At 41.6% G+C, this 14,063-nt stretch overlaps 1 protein-coding gene across 1 annotated transcript in view; it reads left to right on the forward strand.

The window, feature by feature from the left end:
• The window catches only part of LOC130385856 (opioid-binding protein/cell adhesion molecule-like), an 85,061-nt gene that overhangs the window by 21,880 nt on the left and 49,118 nt on the right, over positions 1 to 14,063 (forward strand). The gene's annotated exons all lie outside the window — the stretch shown is intronic.

Below are 14,063 nucleotides of genomic sequence, written 5' to 3' on the forward strand. Positions count from 1 at the left end.
CACAATCTGAGATATTTGCTTTTCTTCTGTTGGTTGCGTTCTTCGAACGCAGAGGTAATTGTGGTTAGCTCACTTCGAGAACAGCAGTACTATGACACATTTCCTTTTTTAGTTATCTTCTTAAGCCTAATTTGTTGTAAAGCTGAAAACGAACAGACCTGACACGGTACAGAACCCATCTGGGTCATAAAGGGCTGACAAAGACAGAAGCTCATCCAAGCTACATCAAGGAGGCTGTTAATTACTCCTGCCACATACCGTTTGAGGCCTGTTTGGCTTTGTTATCACCCTTGGATCGGTATTTAATTCAGTTTAGGTGTTGCTTCTCATTAAACCCGTCTATAGAAGTGGTGTATGATTTTTAATTTTTTTTTATTGTTTGATTTCTCTTGCGATAGCGCTGGTCAGTATTGGACGCATTTATTTTAATTGCAGGTGTGAAATTTTGATTATACTGATTATACACTAATAAGGGTTGGGTGATATCCATTATTAAAACCTTTAAATCGTCTCTGCAAAACACCTAGGATTACGGTCAACAGTCCGAAATAAGCAACTCGTTTAAGAAGGTGAAACAAATCTTAGAACGTCTGTTTCCAATGTGCCATGAGCTACTAGACTCTCTTCCGCCACAGAGTAGAAGTAATCGTCTGCATATCCCCCCCCCCCCCCCCCCCCCCCAATTCTATTTTCATGCATAACAAACCCATACAAAAGTACTGTATAATGCTAACAGGCATTTTGGGGTAATAGAATAGCAATTAGGGATTTACCAATCAGATTTATTTTAGGCCGATACCGATCACAGATATTTTTAATGTGATACTGGTCAGCCCATCCGATTCCAATAACAATGATTTCCTGTTATCTTGTGAAAACACATTTCCATGAATCAATTGAGGCAAAGCAACATGTCGAATATTAAACAACATAAATAACCAGTATGCAAAGGAAGCGTATACCCCTCGACATTGATTAATATAGTCTATGCCATAAGTATTTACGTAACACCGACTCTTCATGAAGGCCCCGCCAATAAAAAGAGCTCTGTCAAATGCTTCACTCACAAAACAAGACAGTATTTTGGCATCTGCTCATCTTCTATTGAAGCAGTGGAGTAAAAATAGTTAGTTGCACACAAAGCTGAAGGAATCAGTAGTTGCCTTGTCCTTCACATAATTCATTCGGTTCAACTAACCTGGGGATGAATAATGAATAGTGTAGGTCTACTATTTAAGTGCAAACCTAAAGATGCAGGCTTGTTATTGCATACTAAAACCAAGATCAATGAATCAGGCTTTATCTATGCTTGAGTGGTGCCTACCTTTATTGAGAGTCAGGGCATTTAAAGAAGAATTCTGTTAATTGCAGGACAAAAATTAATCGTTTCACTGACATAATGACAGCACGTCTTGTCTCAAAATGTTCTTGTGCATATTGGTTTTTGAGTCACGTGATTGGCTCCTGCAAATCGGCCATTGGCTGATTACGATCACGTGTTGCTAGTTTCAGTGCATCTGTACTAGCAATATCATATATCGTTTTATATCTGGCTATCGGTTGACAGAAGCAGCAGGGATTTTTCACCTGGATCTACTCTGAATGTCTGCAATCAGATTTTAGTCGTTCACAGACCGGGGCCTTCACAGTTACCGTGATAGTGCTTGCTGCCCTTTTAATACCTCCCCTATCATTGGATCATCTCTCGTGCTCATATCCTTACTGATTTGCTGATGTCGATCAAATGCTCTAGCCTCAAATGACAGCAGCGGATAGTAAGAACGACCCAAGATCAGCAGCTGCAGAAATTTTAATAAATGTGAAAAAAAAATTAACAAGCGCTTATAACGACAGACGGTTTTGTAGATCGGTGTAGATATGGAGGCCCTCTTAATCGCATACAGCCGTGATATGCCGTCGTATTGGATTTTTTTTTTAACGAATGCCAAATGTCACACATGTCAAACCGCACGCTGTTATTATAGATATTCTGGTTAATAAATCTTGACCTGCGCAACGTCCCACACCTGCTGTCAATTTTATCCCGTCGTCGTGGAAACGGAAGCACCAGGCCCTCCGGCAGGTTATCAGACACGGTCTGTAGTAATTCAGATGGATGAAGGATAAGTCCAAACTGATGGGACGGATGATGGACAGCTGTATCTAGGGATAAATCTGGTTGTCTGCGGTCCAGCCAAATTGACAATCCCTGTGTGTTATGAGGGGTCCCATTTCAGACGATAGACGGTATGTTATTCTGTCTCCGTCACACGTGTTAGCTCAACGCCGTCCGGCAAGGAGGAACTCCCGGAGCTCTGCGGCTCGAGAGGAAATATGTGTGAAATGATATGAAATTCTCCCTAGCCAAAAGTGACAAAAACGATAAGTCAAGTCAACCGCTACATCTGCCCCATCCTATGGAAAAGTAAATCAAATTTATAGCCAAAACTAATGAACACACCTGCAAAAAGACATTCACCCAGGGACTGTGTGTGTGTGTGTGTGTGTGTGTGTGTGTGTGTGTGTGTGTGTGTGTGTGTGTGTGTGTGTGTGTGTGTGTGTGTGTGTGTGTGTGTGTGTGTGTGTGTGTGTGTGTGTGTGATGTGTGCTAGGCTTTGTACTCACAGGTAGAAAGCTGTTAGCTTGCTGCGAATATTTCTCACAACCAATCCCTATTTTAATCATAAGAATTGAATCAATGAATTAATCAAATTTAAAGTAAAGTAATAAGTTATTTTCCCACCAAGCGTTTTCCTGGTACATAGTAACTACCTGAGCATGTCTGTTTTATTGAGAACTTTAATCAGGCAATGTGGCATCGTTAGATGCTTTTGCGTCTTGACATTCAGCATATTAAGCCTGGGCGTTGAAACAAACAGAATCAATTGCGACGCTCAAAAGCCACCCCTCACTAAGTCATTAAGGCAGCAGTGCATGTTGCTGACACTGCCATCTTGTCCGCCTTTAAGTCGCCGGCGCAGGTCGCAGGAAAACTTCTGTGAGGAGTTTTTAAATGTATTATTCTCAAAAGCCTTTGTTAGATGTACATTACGCACAAAACAGATTGCATTTTTCTGCAGAGCAGTTGGCCTTAATTTGTTGTTGTTGAGTTGTTTTTTTAAAGTGGCTTGATTACTGAATTAGCACGGAAGGAGAATGTTTCTCTCATGTCTCTCGGGGATAAGCAGCAGTAACGTCGCTGTTGTTTATTTATGACGCTAATATATGTATAGATATGGTTTATATTAGCGTACTATTTGTCAGTAGAGTATTGCGCAGGCTTGTTTTTTGTGATTATGAAGGGTCTGTCACAATCCTCTAACTTCGAAACGAAAGCCGAGTAATTGCGTGAAATCTGCGTTCCACGTGATGAAAAACAATGCTTTAATAGCACACATCTTCATTCATCCAACCAATGCAGGGGACCTGACCCCTCGTAATCGACTAGGCGATTCATTGCGGGGCTCTTAGCCCAACAAAGGTTTGTGTAAGTTTAGTAATCTTATGTTTAGTAATGATAAGCACATGCTTTCATTGTTGCAGTCTCCAAAAGGTTAATTGTAGTTGAAGCTTAAAAAGTTTAGTCCGCCAATGCTGACTGACTGTCCTGGCAAGACGGAGTCCCCTGGTGTTTGACAAATTGTACAATGATGACGGCGTGCAAGGAACACGGCGCCATAATGCTCAGAGTGAAATGTATAGCAGGCAACATGGCTCTACGGCGGTGGTGTTCTCCAAGAATCTCATCTCATTAGCAGCTTAATGTAGTGTGAAAGATATTGAATAATCAAACAGATATTCACGCTCCGAATTACAGTGATCTGACTCGGGAAACCGAAGACGCCAACCCCCCCCCGCTATGAGTCCTGTGTGTATTGTTGGAGAGAAGACCGGGCTCCCAAGCCGTCGGGGCAGCGGCACTCCTTAGAGCCATCGTCAATATTTATGCACAATATTGTCTCCTGCTAGCTGTACAGTAAACAGTAAAAAGCGTGGGACAAATGGCTCTGGTGCAGGTGTAACGCACAAAGACGCTATAAAATACATGTTAGACCAGAATGTGCGTAATTTGGCTACTAAACTATCACCGAAGTTTTGTAAGACCAAAACTGTCTTTAAAAAAAGTACTATTGAATGTTAAAATTAAATATGTTAATGATAAAAATGTATCACCACTTATGAGGATAATAGAAAAATGATTTATGACTAGTTGACTAAAGGAAGGAGGCTTGCTCTTTGTAGGCAATGGATATCGTACAATGCACTTCCTACCCCATGGTTTCCAATGCCCCATGGTTTCAATCACTTTGACGACCAACATCACAAATGACTAATTTTATATTTGTATGTGTTATAGTCACATCTCACCAGTATTTTTTTTTTTAATAAAAGTCCTTTCCTACGACATCCATACAGCGTATAGCTTCAAGGTCAATTCCATGATGATACCATGGCAACAATGGACGTCACACGCTCCTTCCGATCGCTCTGTGTGGGCGAGGGTTTTGACGTTGAATGATGGTTGCCTTAACTTCCCCTGTTTAGCTCCCCCCCGCCTCACCTTACTTTCCCCTCCCTTTCCCCCTCCCTTGAGCATAAGCTGCAGCGGCAGAACCGTGGCTTGTTAGCTGTTGCCTCTGGTGGGCTCTCACGTAGGCCGTAGTCTCGTTAGAATATTGTCTGTGACAACACCCTGCGGTGTGCAGCGCTGTATCTTTGCCCTGGCCTCTCATCTTCGGCACCACCACAATGAATAGTTTATTAGCCCACTGCAGGCTCCCCATGAAGAATGGAGCCAAGGCCGTCCGTTCGGTTCAGCAGTCGCAGCTACGACCGTGTGTACCCAAGCACAATTCATCGGTTCTGCTTTTTCTCGTGACGCAAGGCTGTCATTTTTGGGATGGAGTTGCCTATTTCGTAAAGGCCTTGAAGGAGAGGACACATCACATGTCTATTGCGTGTGCGTGCGCTGGCTGACTGGTGTTTGGATCTGTCTCTGTGTTGGTATTTATTCAAAGCAACACAAAAAAAAGCCTAGCTATACAAACAGAAAAAAATCGGCTAAATATTACGCTCTGGATTTCAAAGATAAAATTCTGCGGATTTACATAAACCCAGATGACCCCCTAAGGGCATGTGGTCCTCCCCTCGATTTCAGTGCATCTTTTAGAGCAGTTGTGTGTCTGTGCTACACTGTAGAGGCAGGCATTGCAAACGGCACTTTCCCCCGTTCCTGCTCGGGTTGAGCTTAAGATACAATAAAAGTGGGGTTAGTTGTTTACTCTTTGTTATGACGGAAAAACGGGTAACAGGTTCAGTGTAAAAAAAGCAGGGGGGGTTGGGTGGGGGGGGGTAGAGATTCCTCAAGCATACCTTGCAAGGTGTATATACCTTCGGAGATACGTTTGGTATGCTAACAACACACAAGGTGATAGTATTACAGTGGGAAAAACATACACAACACATTCACATGCATGTTTATCTTGTCTATACAACGAAAAAACATGTGGTGTTATGCCTCGATATGTGTGATAAGTAGGTTAGGAATGTGGTCTAATTGAGTTGTGATAGATGGATTCAAGACCTGTGGGTACCGTATTGGTAAACAAGAGATAGAGATATAGCACATTGTGAACTCAGTGTATGCTGTAGAAAATGTAGCAGCTGTGTTTGATCTTTTTGCACCTTTGTTTTTCCTCACTCACTTTGATTGGCATGTATTTCTTAGTGCCAGACAGACGAATGGAGTACTTTGTGCAACATTTAGCAAAAATGCATATTTATGCTGTGCCTTCCTAACATGATAAAACTCTCCAAATGAAATGCTTCCTCTTGTGCACATTGTTATCCGTCATTAACAGAGTGGCTACAAGCACATTTGCTTGTCGTTTATGTTCTCGATATTTGTGCTTCAAATATGTAAATAATACAATACTGAAAATATGATGCTTGTTTGAAGTCTAAATTATAAAGCATATTATAGGAAACACATTTTCACAGTTGAGTTCAGGGTAAATATAAAGCGACACTCAAGACCATAGTTATTGTGCCATAACTAAATGGTTAAAAAATGAACAACGTCATAGCCATAGTAAGAATAGTTCAAAACATTACCTCTAAGTAACAAGCGCGTTTGAGTTTGCTTCAGGGATATTCATTACCACAAAACTGAGGAACGGCATTGTACTGTTGAACACATTAGCATTGGAGTTTAGATTCTGATTAGATGTTGAGCGAAAATCACCAAAGAAATGTTGTTAATACTTTTATTGGGTTTTCTCTTTGATGGCTTCACTGTTGCTCTGTTTGCAAGGAGAAAATGACTTCTGTCCTGTTAAAGTCATGGTCATCTTATCCTAATAATAATGGCACATAAAAAATCCTTGTCAGGAAAACATTCAGAAAAGCGTTTCATGGCGTAATACAGCTGGGCGCGAATACAGGATCAAAGCATTAGGGATCTTACACTTGAAAGCTCACCGTGGCCATAAAGAAATCAACATACCTTGTATCTATGTACAATATATATATGTTTGACCCAATACATTTTTTTAAAAATTCTCAGCATTCATATTAAAAGTTCCTCCTATGTGGTTTTATGATTTCATTTTTATTCTGTATATAAACATTCTGTTAGAGATTGAGACGAAAGAAAAACACCTCGGCACTCATGCATGTTAGAAAGTATACATTTTTGTGGAAAAATGTACTGTCTATATTTCCATTCAACAGGAAAATTGAAACTAGAATACCCTTTTCATTGCTCTTAAGGAATGTTGATAGCTTTCTGTCAAGCCGCAGCGTCTTATTTCTCTGGATGAATGACACATAATCCTATAAAGTGTGCAGTTTCTAAATGGGGGGGGGGGGTTATATAAAACTGCACAAAGCACCTTTCTGCAAGTTTACATTTAGATTGTTATGGGAAACATGTTTTCTTCCCTTTATGTGAACCATCGTGTGAACCAATCTTTTTTCTGACTATCTCGTATGGCCAGCTAAACGGATCAGTGCATAATTTGTATTCCAACAATCTTATCAGGATTCTTTAACATCTTACACACTGTTTCTGGTATAGTTTTGTACTTATGTTCTGTAATCACGCACTTGAAAGTTGTTTCACTTGGCATTAGCTTCCTAAGCAGGCATTAATTGTCTCAAGCTAGCGACATTCGCTTTAATGGCAAACGTAAGTTTTAAAACCAAATTTTAACACTGACAGCTATAGTAAGTCTTTGGGCCCTATCTTGCATCCGGCGCAAGTGACTTAGTCACTGGCGCATGTGTCGTTGCTAGTTTACAACTGGCGCAGAGCGTTCTTTTCCCACCAGCGCCACTCGCCGGTAAATTAGGGATTGATCATGCGCCCCAAGGGGCGGTTCGGCGGAAGGAGGAGGCGTGTTCTGGCGCAAACGCTATTTTGCCGTTGCTGAATACCATTGCGCTACTGACATCGAAATACCTGGTTTAAAGTCAGTGGCGCGTTGTTCAGATGCTATTTTAAGGGCGCATGCATACACGCGCATGCGATGCATACGGATTGCTTGTGCACCTCGCGCATACACTTTGCTTCTACCTAGCCGCACATTCTTGGTAAATTATTTGGGAAAGAACAGCTGATGCAGCGGTAATAAGTTGTACTTTTAAATCAATGCATCTGCAAACACCGTACAGCAAAAACATATTTTCTTGACACAGACATCGTGTAGGTAGGCCTACATGCCCATAACTTTTAGGATTGATGAGTATTTGATCGTGAAAAACATTGTTTTACCGCGAGTGAGTGTTAAAAAGAATGAATGAATGCGGGCGCGCGTGTGTGCTCTGTTTAAACACACACAAACTAAACACGTAACGCATAATACAATCAATGGCAATGTCTATTACCGCGGGGACACATGCATATTAGGATAGCATACAATACTGATAAGAAACAATGTTTATAATGTATTGCGTATATCATTAAATAGAACCAGTTACCGCATATCATATGTTATATCATATACGTTTTCTTTGGCGAAATTTATTTGAAGACTCAGTATTTCTGAAGTTGTGGAAGAAAACCCCTTATTCCATGTGTGAATTAGGCCATATTATTTGGCAATAAACTGAGCCATTTGCAGTTTGAAATTCATGTGCATCTGTCTCATCGGAGACTGCAGACGCGCTGTCAAAATATCAACTCGTCCGATTCAAATGCGCTCATGGCTCTTAAAGGGGATGGGAGCTGGCACTCTCATTGGTTTGTTGGACGTTACGCCCAAACCACACCTCCGGGTAATTAGGCTGCTTCAGACCAACCCTTTTGACACTTGCGTGCGTGCGTGCGTGCGTGTGTGTGTGTGTGTGCTTGTGTCAGTCAAACACTAGTTTGCTAAGTGGCAGTTCAACTTTTCTGTTTGAACTATTTTGTAGAATTTGGCGGATGGCTCAAACACTCCAGTTTGCAGAGGCTAGTGTCATTTACTAAGAATAAACTTTTCTCAAGAAAGCTGTACACAGTTCCTCTAATGTCCTATTGGACTTCAAACGTGTTCAGACACCGACGACAACTATCTGCAGTATTTATGTAAATTTAAATGTGTCACATATTATACCTACGCGGTACAGGTGGTTAATTATTTACACTCACACATTTACACATTTTTACAGGGGAAAAATATATACATGGTATCCTGTTAATAACTTGGCAAACTCTTCCCTTCACACCGTTTTAAATGCTAATACGGCGTGTGATGCATTAAAGATTCAGCTGCATGCTCGGGACTTGCCGTGCTGACGCCCACCACTGTACTGATCTGTATGTCCACAGCATGTATGTGACTAGGCCGTGGCAAGTGTTTAAGTCACCCACAGGCACACAAGCTGGGTCTTGCTGGTAAAAATACCGTATGAGAAGTGCTGAATTATTCATGGTAATTCATTGTCATGTTAGTTAATGCCGTTTGTTTATGGAATATCCTGTCCAGGTGCAATCTATTGTTAGATGCAGGAGAATATTTAAACTGGATGCTATTTTCACAATAGATGATAAGTAGAGCGGTTATGCGTGATTTATGCACGATTAGCTGAGGCGGAACGGTCAAGCTTGCTGAATGTTCAAACTGGACTCATTTTGTGTGGTCGATTTTTGTGTGGGCGGTTGGTTGAGTGGGTAGGTTGGGTGGGTATGTGTATGTGTTTGTGTACGTGGAGTGGTGGGTTTGTGTGTTTTTGTGTGTGCGTTTTCGCATGTGTGCCTGTGAGTGAGTGCATAAGTATCGAGAACATAACTCAACATTCACAAAGTACCACATGGTAAAGGAAAGTTACGTTGAAGACGAACAGCCAATGTCACCGCTCAATATGATAATATGTTTCAAATGTTTTAATATGTTTCAAATGCAAAATACTGTACGCAAGTTTAAACGTTACATGAAACCTTGTGCAGACCTTGTGTTGTGCTATCCATATTCATGTACTATTTTATGACAATTAGCATAATTCATGTTCATATTTATTGAGACAGTTGTACCGCGTACAGTAAAAGTCAAGTAAGTTGTCCCCTACATAAATGTGTATTAATCTATGTGCTACGTATTCTGAAGGCCAATGAAACATTGACAATATCAGTGCGATTTCGTTCATATATTGTTGGTGAAGCGGTACGTGTATTCATATTGTTCCTTACCGTTTAGGGTCCACGGTGCGCAGATCAGAATACACTGCAAACCAGTTATTGTGTTTAGCACACAGTTGATTTGATAAAATAATTATGCATAAAACATTATTGTATATATATATAGGGATCAATGCGAGGGAATTATCCACACAAAGTTAAGTGATCCTTATACGGTCTGATGTTCTGTTGCTTGAGACATGGTCGGATCCCTTACAAGTTGCTAGGTCATGCGCTGTTCTCGAGAACGGGAAGTTTAACACACACAATCAACCACGGCTCAGAAAGTCACGGCTTTCGGACTGCACTGCAAATCTTTGGAGCAAGAACCCTCCAGGAAAAAATCAAACGCTTTGAGGTCGTGTGTCCTCCCTGAAATTGTGGCGGCGCTTTCTCCATAAGAAAAACAATGGAGTGGGGCGCACACGCTGTCCAACCGCATCTCAAAGTTAACACATTGATGAGAAAAATCGACAGGACTAGGCAAACAAATTAAACGGCAAAGCAAACAGAAACAGTATCTCCCCCCGAAGCATCCAGGCAACAAAATGTTGATTGCTGATTCCGCTAGGGCCATAGAGATCACCGCAGAGATAGCAGAACGAATAGGCAGATATGAGACCCTTCTCCGTGCTAGAGAATACTCGGTTCACTAACTTGTTTAAGGGGCTTGACCTGTTGTTGCACGATTACTTCCCACACACATTTTGCCCGGAAACATTCACATCAGAAAAACAAATTGACGTGGAGTTGTCAGAAAAAGTCTTCTATTGCGCTGCAGGCGCGGTTGGACGTCCAGAGATGTAGAGCAACCTCACTGTAACGGCTCATTAGAATAGACTGGAAGATAATAAGCCCAGCCACCCTTTGATTTCATGATGATAGACTCAACTTTAAAACAGCATTCCTATTGGTTGTAAGGCACTGCTGTGTGACTTCAGTTTTCCATATGCTGCTGATCTGTGCATTCATTTGTTGAAGTAGCGTATAAATTACTATTTTATAGTTTGTGCTATTCAGCAGGCACTCATGTTTGGTTTATGTTTCCATATGCTGCTGGAAACCAAACTATCCATGTTGTGTACTGTTATATGTTTTTTAATCTAAATACAAATGAGAAATTCCGGCTTTTATATCGATAACATTTAGAACCGTACCTTATCGTACCAAACTGTGAATTTGGGAAATCGTTCTATATATATATATATATATACGTATATGATATAGTAAAACAAAAACAGTTTCTCTTGCGTTTTCCGATCCATTCCGTGCGACTTTGATGAAACGCTGTGATGGAAGTGGATTCTCATCTGGCGATGGGCTCTGACCCTGGTCGAGCAGACGGAAATGGCAGGATGATTTATGATATTCATCCAATGTAGTCCATTGGATTGAGGAATGGCCCACGGCGATGCAGGGGAAAACAATATGTCCTGAATATGAATGTTTGCGAGTCACCGCTGAATCCCCTTCCGTAGGTATAGATGGACGCCGGGGATGGTTTAACCTTCTCTCTCTCTTTATTGTACTGAAAGGGAGAGCTCAGATCTGTTCTAAATTGTTACCTGTATTTGTCCATTTGATTGAAATAGATTCGCCGGGCGATCGAGGAGTGAGTAGGGCTGGCCATGTGCCGTAAATTCACTTTTTTCATGACATTTCATGACAGGCGTCTCATGACATCTTTTTGGGTTTCGATCCTTCTCTGTTGTTTCTTCCTCTATGTTAAATTCAAGCGTTAAAACGGTCGTGTCAATCATGAAATAATTTCATAACAAAGACCCAAAGACGCATGCCCTGTTGTGCCCGCGACCAAAAACATGTAAACAACAGTCCTACCCTGGAAATGTGTCGCAGCAACACGTCGCCAAGTGGAATATACGTTTCCTATTAGTTACTGAACAATGATCAAGCTGCCATAAAGTCTCTTTGGGGAGAGTTCTGTCTGTTGTCACCGTGAGTGCTTACATCTGGGTCGCTGTTGACACCACCATCCATTATTTGCCTCTTTTCCAAATACTGTATCACAAAAGTGGAGCCTATTTGAAAGGCGCCTGACACATGCCGATTTATTGAATCATTGCGTGCTGTACCTGTCTGCCAGGGCCTTTTCGCAGTGGAAACCCTGTCGGAGCAGACATCACGTGAAAGTGGCGTTTAAGAGCAAGGCTAGCGGGCTAAATGTACGGCGGTCAATTGAGTGACGCAAACAAACTCTGTTCCCTTGTGAACAATGCAGAAAATAATTACCTACTGAAGGGAAACATCACACATGGTGATCTTTCTTATATAAAGGAGCAATGCTCGGGGGTGAGTTGTGGAAATGCCGCCGTCTGAGACTTTCAATCAGTTTCAGAAAAGCATTGGAAAAGTTCAATTGTTGAGTTCATACCCGTATTCACTTGTTTGAAGCAGTATTATAATATAAATTGTAATTGTTGTTTTAAATCTTCAATTTGTGAAAAATATTAATCTTCAGCAATTCAATTCAATTCAATTTTATTTGTATAGCCCTTAATCACCATTACAGTCTCAAAGGGCTTAACAGGCCGAATATTTGTGACACCCCCCTTTACCCATGCCCCCACACGGGCAAGAAAAAACTCCCTTGAATCAGCAAGGAAGAAATCTTGAGAAGAAACGCAGTGTAGGGGATCCCTTCTTCCAGGGATGGTCAGGAGTGCAATGGGTGCCACAATTGACACACAGGTAAATACATGCACATCATATTAAAATGGTGATGGGGTTCTGGCCGGTTATCCATGAGGAGAGTCCAGGCATCCAGTCCAGCACCCGCAGCACGCTACAACTGACAGAATAGTGAATTAGAACGGAAAAGTACATAGTGGGAATGTATAATGTAATAAGAAAAGCACAAGCAAACAGAGTAGTCTTCGCCTCGCATCAGTTGTTTTCACACTCCAAATGCAAGATTGTAGAGGTGCGTTTTGAGCTTCCCTTTGAATAGCTCCACAGAGTCAGCTTCCCTGATCGCTGATGGCAGCCTATTCCATAAAAAAGGGGCTCGATAGGCAAACGCTCTCTGTCCAGCCGATTTCTTTTTAACCTTCGGCAGTGAAAGAAGGCCAGCTCCCGAAGACCGGAGGGACCGAGAAGGACTATAAGGAATGATCAGGTCCTTCAGGTACGATGGAGATAATCCATGCAAGGCTTTATAGGTTAACAATAGCACCTTAAAGTCTGATCTGAAAGTTATTGGTAGCCAGTGTAGAGAGTAATATGTTCCGAAAATGCAAGGTGTTGAATTTCATGTTATTTTATACGATATTCTATCTATCTTGCTAAATTCATCTTTCTACAGAATCCCCTAAACCCCCCGCCCTGAAATACTTCACCCCTTGCTGTTTTTACTGTACACTTTTCAGAGAGACACAAACATCCCATAATTTTGACCAGAAGAAAAAGGACTGACGCATTTATTGTTTGATGTGGTATCAATACACTGTCTTGTCCTTTAGGTGTGTCCTTTAACCTATACGCTGAACGCCAATCCTGTGGCAGTCTTTCGACTACCGGTATCTTAAATCTCACCTTTTGAGTCCCTCTAGATTGGTGACCTTGTTTGTATTAGAGAGGTTATAGTTTAATCGAAATTGTCCTGACGCTTACCGGCTTAGATTTGCAGCGAAAACAGCCAATATGTTGTGAGGCGTATTGGGTTTTAAGGGGTTCTGAAAGTGATCCTGATACGCTGCAAAAAACAGCCCTCAGTTGCTGGTTTGACCTCAGCCTGCCTCACGGACAACAGTTCTTAACCACGGGGATTTTTTCGCAGACGCACAGGGCCTATTTGTTTTGCCTAATGATGCAAAAAACGGTTTTCCTTGGCATGTTTTACATTCAAATCAAAGAATAGATTGTAACGCTTATGCTACCTTGATGAAGCTGCCGTTGTTTTTATAGGGGGGAGCTCCCTCCGAGGCCCGTTTAACAACAGGATTATTTGTCTAAAAAACACCTAGTTTAGATATCGTACGTGGCCCTGAGGCAGGAAGGGCACCGTCTCTGCAGCATCCATTTGAAGCTGCTGCTTCCCAATGGAAATGAACATTTAAGCATATCAATTTGAAGTCAATGGTAGGCTTTACTTACACCGGCAATATTTAAATCCATTAACCCTGATAAACCAATTACGGATATAGTTTTAATGAAGCTGATTCTTGTATGAGTGGGCAACCGGCACAGGCGACCAAACACAGAGTGCGGACATCATTTTTTTATTGCACATTTATTGTTATGCCAGAGTCAAACAAAATTCTGGTCCTGGGTGGGCGTCTGAGTGTGGAGGAGGGCGCCTGTATGCCATCCATTATCATCTCAAGTTCAGGAACAACAACTTTAGCGGGGGAAAAAACAACATCAACGAAGGCTGTGTGTGATGCAC

Source organism: Gadus chalcogrammus, chromosome 7 (genome assembly GCF_026213295.1).
Source record: "Gadus chalcogrammus isolate NIFS_2021 chromosome 7, NIFS_Gcha_1.0, whole genome shotgun sequence".
NCBI classification, from domain to species: Eukaryota; Metazoa; Chordata; class Actinopteri; order Gadiformes; family Gadidae; genus Gadus; species Gadus chalcogrammus.